The sequence below is a fragment of the Hypanus sabinus genome, chromosome 7 (assembly GCF_030144855.1).
Source record: "Hypanus sabinus isolate sHypSab1 chromosome 7, sHypSab1.hap1, whole genome shotgun sequence".
NCBI classification, from domain to species: domain Eukaryota; kingdom Metazoa; phylum Chordata; class Chondrichthyes; order Myliobatiformes; family Dasyatidae; genus Hypanus; species Hypanus sabinus.
The window spans coordinates 66,120,549-66,134,190 of record NC_082712.1 but is presented as its reverse complement, the minus strand read 5'-3'; positions in this window follow the sequence as shown (position 1 = coordinate 66,134,190).

Sequence of the window (13,642 nt, the reverse complement as noted above, 5' to 3'; positions counted from 1 at the left end):
AATAACATGGGTGATGTCAAAAGGCTCAATTGACTGATTAGAAAGGATGGCTCTGTTAAAGGAGTCAAACTAGACACAGTGGAGGCTGTGGTAGAACAAAGGACCCTATGGAAAATCCTGGCAATTCTATACAATGTTTCTCAAACTCCTGACTCCTGCATGACACCTTGGCTGAACAGAGGAGACTCGGGCAGCTGTGCTGTTCCAAAGAGGGATATATCAGGTTATTCTTACCCTCACTACTAGGCTCTATAATGAGTCAATCTATAGCCGGGGAAGTGATGATCCCCTTCCTGATAGATTGTTTGTGATAAGAGGACAGGAAAATTTTTAATTGGGGAAGGGCAAATTATGAGGCTATAAGGCTAGAACTTGCGGGTGTGAATTGGGATGATGTTTTTGCAGGGAAATGTACTATGGACAAGTGGTTGATGTCTAAGGATCGCTTGCAGGATGTTAGGGATAAATTTGTCCCGGTGAGGAAGATAAAGAATGGTAGGGTGAAGGAACCATGGGTGACAAGTGAAGTGGAAAATCTAGTCAGGTGGAAGAAAGCAGCATACATGAGGTTTAGGAAGCAAGGATCAGATGGGTCTATTGAGGAATATATGGTAGCAAGAAAGGAGCTTAAGAAGGGTCTGAGAAGAGCAAGACGGGGGCATGAGAAGGCTTTGGCAAGTAGGGTAAAGGAAAACCCCAAGACATTCTTCAATTATGTGAAGAACAAAAGGATGACAGGAGTGGAGGTAGGACCAATTAGAGATAAAAGTGGGAAGATGTGCCTGGAGGCTGTGGAAGTAAGCAAGGTCCTCAATGAATACTTCTCTTCAGTATTCATTACTCAGAGGGAACTCGATGACGGTTAAGACAATATAAGTGAGGTTGATGTTATGGAACATGTTGATATTAAGGGAGAGGAGGTGTTGGAGTTGTTAAAATATATTAGGACAGATAAGTCCCCGGGGCCTGATGGAATATTCCCCATGCTGCTCCACGAGGCAAGGGAAGAGATTGTTGAACCTCTGGCTAGGATCTTTATGTCCTCGTTGTCCACAGCAATGGTACTGGAGGATTAGAGGGAGGTGAATATTGTCCCCTTGTTCAAAAAAGGTAGTGCAGTTAATCCAGGTAATTATAGACCAGTGAGCCTTACGTCTGTGGTGGGAAAGCTATTGGAAAAGATTCTTAGAGATAGGATCGATGGGCGTTTAGAAAATCGTGGTCTGCTCAGGGACAGTCAGCATAGCTTTGTGAAGGGCAGATTGTGCCTAACAAGCCTGACAGAGTTCTTTGAGGAGGTGACCAGGCATATAGATGAGGGTAGTGCAGTGGATATGATATACATGGATTTTAGTAAGGCATTTCACAAAGTTCCACACAGTAGGCTTATTCAGAAAGTCAGAAGGCATGGGATCCAGGGAAGTTTGTCCAGGTGGATTCAGAATTGGCTTGCCTGCAGAAGGCAGAGGGTCATGGTGGAGGGAGTACATTCAGATTGGAGGGTTGTGACTAGTGGTGTCCCACAAGGATCTGTTCTGGGACTTCTACTTTTTGTGATTTTTATTAACGACCTGAATGTGGGAGTAGCAGGGTGGGCTGGTAAGTTTGCCATTGACACAAAGGTTGGTGGTGTTGTAGATAGTGTAGAGGATTGTCGAAGATTGCAGAGAGACATTGATAGGATGCAGAAGTGGGCTGAGAAGTGGCAGATGGAGTTCAACCCAGAGAAGTGTGAGATGGTACACTTTGTAAGGACAAACTCCAAGGCAGAGTACAAAGTAAATGGCAGGATACTTGGTAGTGTGGAGGAGCAGAGGGATCTGGGGGTACATGTCCAAAGATCCCTGAAAGTTGCCTCACAGGTAGATAGGGTAGTTAAGAAAGCTTATGGGGTGTTAGCTTTCATAAGTAGAGGGATAGAGTTTAAGAGACGCGATGTAATGATGCAGCTCTATAAAACTCTAGGTAGGCCACACTTGGAGTACTGTGTCCACTTCTGGACAGCCAGGGCACCAGTGCTCAGTACAAGAGGACGTGGCTTTAAGGTAAGGGGAGGGAAGTTCAAGGGGGATATTAGAGGAAGGTTTTTCATTCAGAGTGGTTGGTGCGTGAAATGCACTGACTGAGTCAGTGGTGGAGGCAGATACACTAGTGAAGTTTAAGAGACTACTAGACAGGTATATGGAGGAATTTAAGGTGGGAGGTTATATGGGAGGCAGGGTTGGAGGGTCAGCACAACATTGTGGGCCAAAGGGCCTGTAATGTGCTGTACTATTCTATGTCACTTATTTATTATTCTTTCAACTTCTCTTCTAATATGTATATCTCTGCACTTGTAAAGCTACTGTGACACTGTAATTTCCTTGGGGATCAATAAAGTATTTATCAATCTATGTTGCCCAGAGGCAGCTAAAGTTCATTACAGATTCACCTTGTGAAGCGCAGCCCTTGTTCCATTGCTCCCCACAGTTTAGACATAAGTCATAAGCCTGTTCTTTATTTTAATGAAATTGTGACTAATTTGGGTCCTCTCCATCTTGGATCTTTTTGTAAATCATAATGTGTATGCTTTAAAAAAAAACAATTAATTTCAGTTTTGAATTTCAAGAATTGAACTCTGGAGTCAATGTTATTTTATGAGATAAGAATTCCAGTTTTCCAATACTGTGTGAGGGGAATCTTACCTGCAGGACTTCTAAGTTTTTGACTTCTGACACTCAAATTTTAATCTTCTATCTTTGTTCCAGATTCCACAATCATAGGAAATATTTCTTCTCTAGCTTTGCACAATCCAATTATTTTCAATACCCAATTTGATCACTGTGTACTCTACTCTATTAAATAGAAAATTATTCTGGTCCAATGTAAACACTATTTAAGGTATCATTTAAGTGAATCTGCATTGCATCTTCCTTGAAGACCAATTTATTCACTATTAGGTTATGGATTCAGCTGGATGTGGCCAAGAGTTAGCATCTCCCCAACACTCCCATCTTACCTGTTGTGCTTGGCTGAGGCACCTGAAGCTATGTAGCCCTATCTGCTCAGAACCATAGAGTATAGAGTCATTGGGCATTGGAAACAAAAAAACCCTTTAGCCACCATGTCAGCCATCAGATATCTACTCTTTCAAATTCCATTTCCCAGCACAAAGTCTCTGGTCTTTCCTGCTGTGGAAATTGAACTGCTCATCTAAACACTTCTTGAAGGTTCCAAGAGCATCTGAGTCCACTCAGTGACAGGATGCAGTCTCAAATTCCTACTAAATCTGCCATCACTGAAGCGTATCACCATGTGCATTGTCATGTTTCCTTATGATCTGATATGTCTTAATAAGATCACCCTTTATTCTTCTAAACTCCAAAGAATACAGAACTAAATTTCTAACTGCTGATGGTGGGATTAGGATCTCATCCCAAGAATTAGCCCAGTGAATCTCTTCTGAATTGTTTCCAGTGGCAGTACAGTTAAACCCCATTAATGCAGCAAACTTTGGACTTGCATGCTAATTTAGTTTTGCTTCACTCTCAAGAACGTCTTCATTCCTTTATACTTAACTCATTTGCAAACATTCTCCAGTTAGAGATTAGTCTGCTTGTCTAGGATTTCCCTACTCACTTAACCCATTAATATTCCGTAGCAGTTTCCATATGTCTGCATTGCAACAAGCCCTCCCATTTTTTTATGTCGTCAGCAACCTTGGATATCTTTCACTTTGTATCCTCCTCTAACCATTAATATAGACACTAAATAAATGAGGGTCAAGACTGGCCCTTAGAGTACTCCACTGCTTACATCCTTCCAACCTGAAGATGACCTATTGCATTAATGCGTTTCTCTTCTATGTGATAATCAGTCTTCAGTCCATGCTAATTGATTTCCTCCAATGCCTTGAGATCTTAACTTTTGCATCAATGTTTTGTTGTCACCTTGTCAGATACTGTGTGGCGTTTGGCCAAGTGGTTAAGGCATTGGACTAGCAATCTGAAGTTTGTGAGTTTGAGCCCCAGCCGAGGCAATATTTTGTGTCCTTGAGCAGGGCACTTAACCACACATTGCTCCAGTCCACCCAGCTGAAAATGGCAAAATGCTGGGGGTTAACCTTGTGATAGATTGGCATCATATCTGGGAATGGGGGGAGAGTCTTGTACTCTCAGTCATTTCACGCCATGAAAACTGGCATAAGCACCAGCCTGCTGAGCCTATAAGGCTCGGGACAGAATTTAACTTTTTAACTTTAACTTGTCATTACTGAACCTTCTGCAAACCCAAATGCATTCTATTTTACAGTTTCCTCTCTATTGACTCTATTGATTCTGCTTGTTACATTCTCAAAAAAATACTCTAACAAATTTGTCAAATGATTTTCCTTTCATCAAATCATATTGACTTGCATTAACATTTAAGTGGCTATTTCTTCCTTGATTATAGAAGTCAACACATTGTCAAAAACAAATGTTAAAATGACAGGTCTATAGTATTCACTTTTTGCCGCCTTCTCTTTATGAACAAGGAATTCACATTGGCATTTTTCAATCAGTGGAATTTATTTATTTATTATTATTATTATTTGTTTAGAGATACAGCACGAAATAGGCCCTTCCTTCAAGCTGTGCCCCTGAGCAAACCGCAATTTATCCTAACCTAATCATCGGATATATTGCAATGATCAATTAATGTGCTAATCAATAGATCTTTGGACTGTGGGAGGAAACTAGAACACTGAGAGAAAGCCCATACATTCCATGAGGACATACAAACTCCCTACAGAGGACGCTGGGATTGAACTCCGAGCTCTGATGTCCTGAACTGTAATAGTGTCACACTAACCATTACACTACCATATCTTCATATAGCTCCATATCTTCATTGAACTCACTGAGTTCTGCAAAATATCAGTCTACTATGCCTGAAACCACCTCCTTTATAATTCCTGGATGCAGGCTGTTGGGTCCAAGAAATATATCTGTCTTTAAATCCATTAGATTTTCCAATATCTTAATCTTCGTGATAGGGATTGTTACAACATCTTCTATACCATTTGAACCTAGCTTAAATATTACCTTTGGGACATTTGCAGTGTCCTCTACTGTGAAGATTATGCAAAACATTGGTTTAAATTATATTCCATTTCCTTTAATTCTCCAAAGGTCTTAGCTACAATTTTTTTTCTGTTTTTTTATTCTTTTATAGATCCCCTTGCTATTTGTTTTCATATTTCTGACCAACCTTTCTTTCAAAATAATATCTAAAGAAAGAACAAAAGAAAGCAAAGAAACAATAGCTTTGTGTCACATGAACATGGAAACATACACTGAAATAAGTCATCGTATCTAATCAAATCAGCAAGGATTGTGCTAGGCAACCTGCAAGTTTCGTCACACTCCCTGCGCTAACATAGCGTGCCACAACTTACTAAATCTAACTACACATTTATTTTTAGAAAGTGGGAGGAAACCAAAGCACCCTGAAGAAACACACATCGTCACATAAAGAACATGCAAACTCCTTACAGACAGCACTGGGAATTGAACCCCCAACTTCCTGTTGGTGTAAAGCATTGCACTGACTGCTATACTATTGTTCCACCCTTCTCATTAGCATTGGTCTCTTGTTGCTGAGCCACCATTTGCATTTGCCACTGTGTATTCCACAGTTTATGATATAATATTTTTCTTGACTTTTTTAATAACATTTCTCTTAATGAGTTTCTTTATCTAATTGGGATGAATTGAGTATTATCAAATAGTTGCTTAAATATATGCTCTTGCTAAACCTACTGATTTTTTTCCTCATGACAGCCTAATGAAATCTATTTTCAATCTGTTTCAGCTATTTTTCTATCTAAGTGACAGGTCCAGGCCCTAGAGTGAGGAACAACTCAATGTTTGGAAGATTTAAATGCCAGTCATGATTGAAAAGGTAATGTGTTGGGACCAGAGGCAAGGGTTGGGCTGGTTCTGCTTCAAGACCTTTTACTCGGCTCTGTGCTGAAATGAGGCTGTGGCCTGCTCCGGCTGCTCTGGGGTTGAGTCTGTGGATTCACTTTCATTCTGAATGTTATTTTCTTCCTTTTATATTTTGTACAATTTGTTTTCTTTTTCTCTCTGCACACTGGATGTTTGAAAGTCTTCTTTCTTATGGATTCTTTTGGGTTTCTTTGCTTTGTAGCTGCCTGTAAGGAGATGAATCTCATGGTTGTATAATGTATAAACTATGATAATAAATATTCTTTGATTTTGACTTTCACAAAGCAAGAAATTGCTAATTTATGGTTGTAAGGCTAGAAGACATGGTACACAAAGGGTGTAAAGCCAACGAGTCATGCTGGTTAGCATTCTTGTTGTGGGACTTGCCGATACTGACATTTTGAGCTGAGCCTCTGAAGCAAACAATAACAAAATAATCAATGCCCTTTAACTGCATCATTCAAAATTTCTTGCATGCAACAGGTTTTGACCTTTAGTGTCTACGCAGTGATGTGGTAAGTGGTTAAGGCAGAAGTGAAGTGTGGATAATATAAAAGCTGAAGTGGATATATCTGGTCAGAGCAGACTTTTCTCAATGGTCTTGGAGGAACTCGCAAATCCTTTCTCAGCAACCGGGTAATCAATATTAATTATTTCTCTCACTTAGATGGATGGAAAATGGAAGCTGTCTGATGAGTTAAACACGGTTCAATCCTGAAGTGAAACCTTGTTGACAATGCCCTCAGCATAACTCTTTAATGGCTGCAGCAGTCCTGTACACAACTCCTATATAGTGTACTATTTACTGGCTTTATGCAGCAGCAGCTGTGATCTGCTTTTGCAAGGCATGGTGCCACAGTACTCACTGCTTGAATAATCCCAAGGCCCAGGAATACAAATTAATTCTTGGTCACTTATGTAAAATGCAGTTGTTGAATATTATTCTCTACTTTTGAAAGTGAGGTCTTTTTGATTCAATGGAAGTGGGGTATAAAACATGATCACTTTTACATGGTGTTTTAAGAACAAAAAACTAAGGAAGCAGGGATAAAATGTTGCTCCTCAACCACATGTTCCCCCTGTTACCACGTGTGTTTCCTCCCACATTCTAAAGGTATATAGTTAGCGTCAGAGTTAGTAAGCTGTGGACATTCTATATAGGCAGCAGAAGCATTCAGACCTTTGTGGGCTGACTCCAGCTGATTTGATTTGAAACAATACAATGCAGCAAGGTAGCATAGTGGTTAGCACAACGCTTCACAGTACAAGCAACCTGGGTTCAATTCCTGCTGCTGCCTGCAAGAGGATTGTATGTTTTCCCCGTAACCGTGTGGGTTTCCTCTGGGTGCTCCAATTCCCTCTCAGAGTCCGAACACCTACTGGTTGGTAGGTTAATTGGTCATTGTAAATTGTCCCATGATTAGGCTCGGATTAAGTAGAAGGTTTGCTGGGTGGTGTGGCTTGAAGGGTCAGGAGGGCCCATTCCATGCTTTACCTCAATAAATTTAAAAAACTGCAATTCACTGTATGATTCTGTTTGTACTGTACATATGATAAATAAAATTAATCCTTATCTTTCAGATCTCTAGTGTTCACCCAACAGATTATGATTTCAAACCTACTGTGAGCTTGAGAATTAATTTGAATTTGGTTATTTTACTTACAAAGTCTAAGAATTAAAAGGCATCTTTAAATGAGACCATTTTAAAAAACCCTTTCACTTTATTGTTGTACTTGAGGAGAAACCTCTGCAAATTCAAGCTAAATAGAAGCAGAAGATCGCTGAATTACTCAGTTAATCAGATATCATCTGAGAAAGAGGGTAAAGCAGATTAATCTTTCAAATAAATGACTTTTCAACATCATCTTAGGTTTTTGAGCTGAAGAGTGGGCCAGATCACTTTGGGCCCTACTCCCTGTTCTGGAATTGCAGCCCACAGTCTCCCATCCACCCTCACATAATACAGAAGCTGATAGCAGAATGAGCTCAAACATCCCCCTGCACGTGGATTGGCAAGGTAGGTCGAAATTTCAATGACAAATAAACATCAGGCTATTTATTCTGAGGTCCTGCCCTTGGAAAGATCTGTCAGCCATTGAAGACATGGTCAGCTGTCAAAGTTGATCGTGACTTTTTAAACTGCCTTTAGTAGTGACAGACGTTTTGAAACTATTAAATAATTTTAAATAGTTTAAACATTAATGGAAAATAATTAAAACTTCCATTAAAAAATGAAAAGCATTGATGTAAAATAACAAGGATTTCTCTACTCTTACTTTTCTCTGCATTGTTATGGATTCTATTAAAATGAACAGAATCATTGTCTGTATACCAGCCACCCTGCACTAAGCTAGGGGCTGATCTCAAAGTGTATCTGATCCCTCGAACATTAACACTGAACTCAGTGGTGAATTTGCTGAAGGACTGGGATGTCTGACGCAAGGCATCGAATATGTAAACTGTCACGCAATTCTATGTTTGGCAATACATTTTTCTGACTCCCCAGCCTCCTGGGAGTTGATTTTCTTTGGAATCTCCAGCTATACTCCAGCAGAAATCCATCCATTAAAGCTGGTTGATGTGCTGAGTTTTCCCATTTCCATTTAATTTAAGGTATTCGGCATCTTCAGTAGTTTGAGCTTATGCCCAACTGCAATGTGTTTGCCTCAAGTTGTCCAGTTGTTGATAACCAGGGATGGATAATGGAAATGAATATTTGTTGATTTACTGAGGGTATGCATTTATTAAGCTGAATTCATAAAGTCAGAGGTATATAGAACATAGAAAACCTACAGCACAATACAGGACCCACCCACAAAGCTGTGCCAAACATCTACTTACATTAGAAATTACCGAGGGTTACCCATAGCCCTCTGTTTTTCTAAGCTTCTTCTACCTATCCAGGAGTCTCTTAAAAGACCCTATCGTATCCACCTCCATCACCGTTGCCGACAACCCATTCCATGCGCTCACCACTCTCTCCATAAAAAAAAAACTTACCCCTGACATCTCCTCTGTACCCACTTCCAAGCACGTTAAAACCGTGCCACCTCGTGTCAGCCGTTTCAGCCCTGGGAAAAAGCCTCTGATTATCCACACACACCTCTATCAGGTCACCTCTCATTCTCCATTGCTCCAAGGAGAAAAGGCCAAGTTCACTCATTCTATTCTCATAGGCATGCTTCCCATTCCAGGAAACATCCTTGTAAATCTCCTCTGCAGCCTTTCTATAGTTTCCACATCCTTCCTGTTGTGAGGTGACCAGAACTGAGCACAGTACTCCAAGTGGGGTCTGACCAGGGTCCTATATAGCTGTAACATTACCTCTCAGCTCTTGAACTCAATCCCATGACTGATGAAGGCCAATACACTGTATCCCCCCCTTAACCACATAGTCAACCTACGTAGCAGCCTTGAGTGTCCTATGGACTCAGATTCCAAGATCTCTCTGATCCTCCACACTGCCAAGAGTCTTACTATTAATACTATATTCTGCCATCATATTTGACCTACCAAAATGAATTTCCTCACACTTACCTGGGTGAACTCCATCTCCCACTCCACACTATCCACAACACCCCCAACCTTTGTGTCAACAGCACATTGACTAATTTATCCCTCCACTTCCTCAACCAGGTCATTTATAAAAATCACGAAGAGAAGGGGTCCCAGAACAGATCCCTGAGCACCCCTCTGGTCACCGAATATGCAGAATATGACCCATATACAACTACTCTTTGCCTTCTGTGGGCAAGCCAGTTCTGGATCCACAAAGCAAGATGACCTTGGATCCCATGCCTCCTTACTTTTTCAATAAGCCTTGCATGGGGTACCTGATCAAATGCCTTGGTGAAATCCAGATACACTACATCTACTACTCTACCTTCATCAATGTGTTTAGTCACATCCTCAAAAAATTCAATCAGGCTCGTAAGGCACAATCTGCCTTTGACAAAACCATGCTATTCATCATCATATTATGCCTTTCCAAATGTTCATAAATCCTGCCTCTCAGAATCTTCTCCATCAACTTAGCAAACACTGAAGTAAGACTCATTAGCCTATAATTGCCTTGGCTATCTCTACTCCCTGTCTTGAATAAGGGAACAACATCTACAACCCTCCAATCCTCTGGAACCTCTCCCATCCCCATGGATGTTGCAAAGATCATTGCCAGAGGCTGCACAATCTCCTTCCTTGCCTCATTCAGTAGCCTGGGGTATATCTTGTCCAGTCCCCATAACATATCCAATTCGATGCTTTCCGAAAACTTCAGCACATTTTCTTTCATAATGTCTATACTCAAGCATTTCAGTCCACTGTAAGTCATCCCAACAATTGCCAAGGTCCTTTTCCATAGTGAATATTGATGCTAAATATTCATAAAGTACCTCCACTATCTCCTCTGGTTCCATACAAACTTTTTCACTGTCATACTTGATTGGTCCTATTCTCTCACATCTTATCCTCTTGCTCTTCACATACTTGTAGAATGCCTTGGGATTTTCCTTAATCCTGCTCACCAAGACCTTTTCATGGCCCCTTCTGGCTCTCCTGATTTCATCCTTAAGCTTCCCTGCTAGCCTTATAATTTTCTAGATCTCTATCATTACCTAGTCTTTTGAACCTTTCGTAAGCTTTTCTTTTCTTCTTGACTAGATTTACAACAGCCTTTTGTACACCATGAATCCTGTACTCTACCATCCTTTCCCTGTCTCATGGAATGTACCCATGCAGAATGCCACTCAAATATCCCCTGAACTTTTGCCACATTTTTGCTGTACGTTTCCCAGAGAACATTTATTCACAATTTATGCTTCCAAGTTCCTGCTTGATAGCTTCATATTTCCCCTTATTCCAATTAAACTCTTTCTTAACTGGTCTGTTCCTATTCCTCTCTAATGTTATGGTAAAGGAGATAGAATTGTAATCACTATCTCCAAAATGCTCTCCCACTGAGAGATCTGAAATGTGACCAGGTTCATTTCCCAATACCAGATCAAGTACAGCCTCTCCTCTTGTAGGCTTATCTACACATTGCATCAGGAAACCTTCCTGAACACACCTAACAAACTCTACCCCATCTAAATCCCTTGCTCTAGGAAGATGCCAATCAATTTTTGGGAAATTAAAATCTCCCATCACGACAACCCTGTTATTATTACATTTTTCCAGAATCTGTCTCCCTATCTTCTCCTTGATGTCCTTGTTACTATTGGGTGGTCTGTTTATATTAAAAAAAAACCAGTAGGGTTATTACCCCCTTCCTGTTCCCAACTTCCACCCGCAGAGACTCAGTCGATAATCCCTCCGTGGCGTCCTCCTTTTCTGCAGCCGTGACACTATCTCTGATCAGCTGTGCCATGCCCCCACCTCTTTTGCCTCCCTCCCTGTCCTTTTTGAAACATTTAAAGCCTGGCACTCTAAGTAGTCATTCCTGCCCCTGAGCCATCCAAGTCTCTGTAATGGCCACAATATCACATCTCCAAGTACTGATCCATGCTCTAAGCTCACCCGCTTTGTTCATGGTACTCCTAGCATTAAAAAAGACACATCTCAAACCATCAGTCTGAACACATCCCTTCTGTATCACCTGCCTATCCTCCCTCTCACACAGATAACAAGCTTTATTGGTTTGTGAGCCAACTGTCCCTTCCTCCGTCTCTTCAGTATGGTCTCCACCCCCCAGTAATTTTAGTTCAAACTCTCCCCAATAGCCTTAGCAAACCTCCCTGCCAGGATATTGGTCCATCTTGGATTCAAGTGCAACCCATCCTTTTTGTACAGGTCATTCCTGCCCAAAAAGAGTTCACAATGTTTCAGAAATCTGAATCCCTGCCCGCTGCTCCAATCCCTCAGCCACGCATTTATCCTCCACCTCACTCTATTCCTATACTGACTGTCGCGTGGCACAGGCAGTAATCCCAAGATTACTACCTTTGAGGTCCTGCTTCTCAACTTCCTTCCTAACTGCCTGTAGTCTGTTTTCAGGACCTCTTCCCTTTTCCTACCTATGTCGTTGGTACAAATATGTACCACACCTTCTGGCTGTTCACTTTCCCACTTCACAGTATTGTGGACGCAACCAGAAACATCCCAGACCTTGGCACCTGGGAGACAAACTACCATCTGTGTTTCTTTCCTGCATCTACAGAATCGCCTGTCTGATCCCCTAACTATAGAGTCCCCTATTACTGCTGCCATCTTCCTTTCCCTACCCTTCTGAGCCATTGGTCCAGACCCTGTGCCTGAGGTGCAGCCACTGTTGCTTTCCCCAGGTAGGTCCCCCCCCCCCCCCCAACAGTACTCAAACTGGAGTACTTATTGTTAAGGGTTTCAGCCACAGGGGTGACTGTTGCCCTTCCCTCTCCTGACAGTTACAGCTTATTTATTTCCCAAGGCCTTTAGCTCTGCTCTATCACCTCCTCACTTTCCCTGACCAGACGAAGGTCATCAAGCTGCATCTCCAGTTCCCTAACGTGGTAGGTGAAGCATGTTGTTGGTTTTTTGGTGCAGCATATTACAGTTCACAAAGCTTGGTGAACTGCCTATTATACCAGAAAATAGCTCTGCAAGTTGAGAAAACACATCTCAAAAAGTCAATAGCAGAAGAGCCTAAGCACTTAAATTGAACTTCCATAATCTGATGAACATTTGCAATGCAAGACCTGCAAGATTTGTGCTAGGATTTTTCTCAAAACTGGATTCACCCAAGATTAAAATAATGGGTTATAACATTGAAATACTTTAGCCTATATTCCCAAAAGAGCTCAGTTGAAATGACACTCCTGTGAGATCTCTCAGATGCTGACTTTTCCTACTGGCATTCATTGTCTGGTTCAGTAACTCTGTACAGCTCCATAGAACAAGGATAACTTCAGCACTCTCCATCAAATATTGTAACCTCACAACAACAGAATTGATACAAATCCAGTGTAGAGAGGGTTGCTAATATAAACTCACCCTCAGTCATCATTCTGGTGCATTACTAGTAAGGGGACAGAACTCTTATTGACAATCTTCTTCTATATAAAGTTGCCACCACACAATCAAATCAAAAGAAAACTCAATTTTTTTTATCCTTTTCTGTGACGTGACATTTTCTCCACCTGTGTCTAGTGTTTCCATTATTAGACAATCGTACATCAGATATCCAATGTTATTAGATTGAAAACCACAAATAGATAGAGAATTAAATGCAGGGTAACATTTCTTAAGTGTACTGAATTTAATGCCTACTTAGGAAATGATTTGGCTTTTCTTGCAACACAAATCTTGGTCTTTATTTTCTCTTTTTTTCTTCCTTTTAGCTTTCATGTAGGATGACACTTTAATAGGAGCATAAAGAATAGGCAATCAATACAACAGACACAAAAGGCAATGGTCACTAGTATCTGGAGCAACACAATCCAGATCTCAATGGGTTGAGAAGTGTCTGTGCGGGGGTGAGATGTACACTTGCCTCGGTCCCCAAAGTCCATGCATCACCCATTCTCCCCTATCTGGCTTGACGTGCCTTTCATCTTTCTCCCCTCAGACCACCAATCACCTGTAACACCAATCTTCCTCTGTTGTTCATAGTGGCTATCTCCCTTCTCCACTCTTAGTACTGATACAAGGTTTCAATCCAAAACATTGACTGTCCCTAACCTCCCACAGCCACAACAGATTC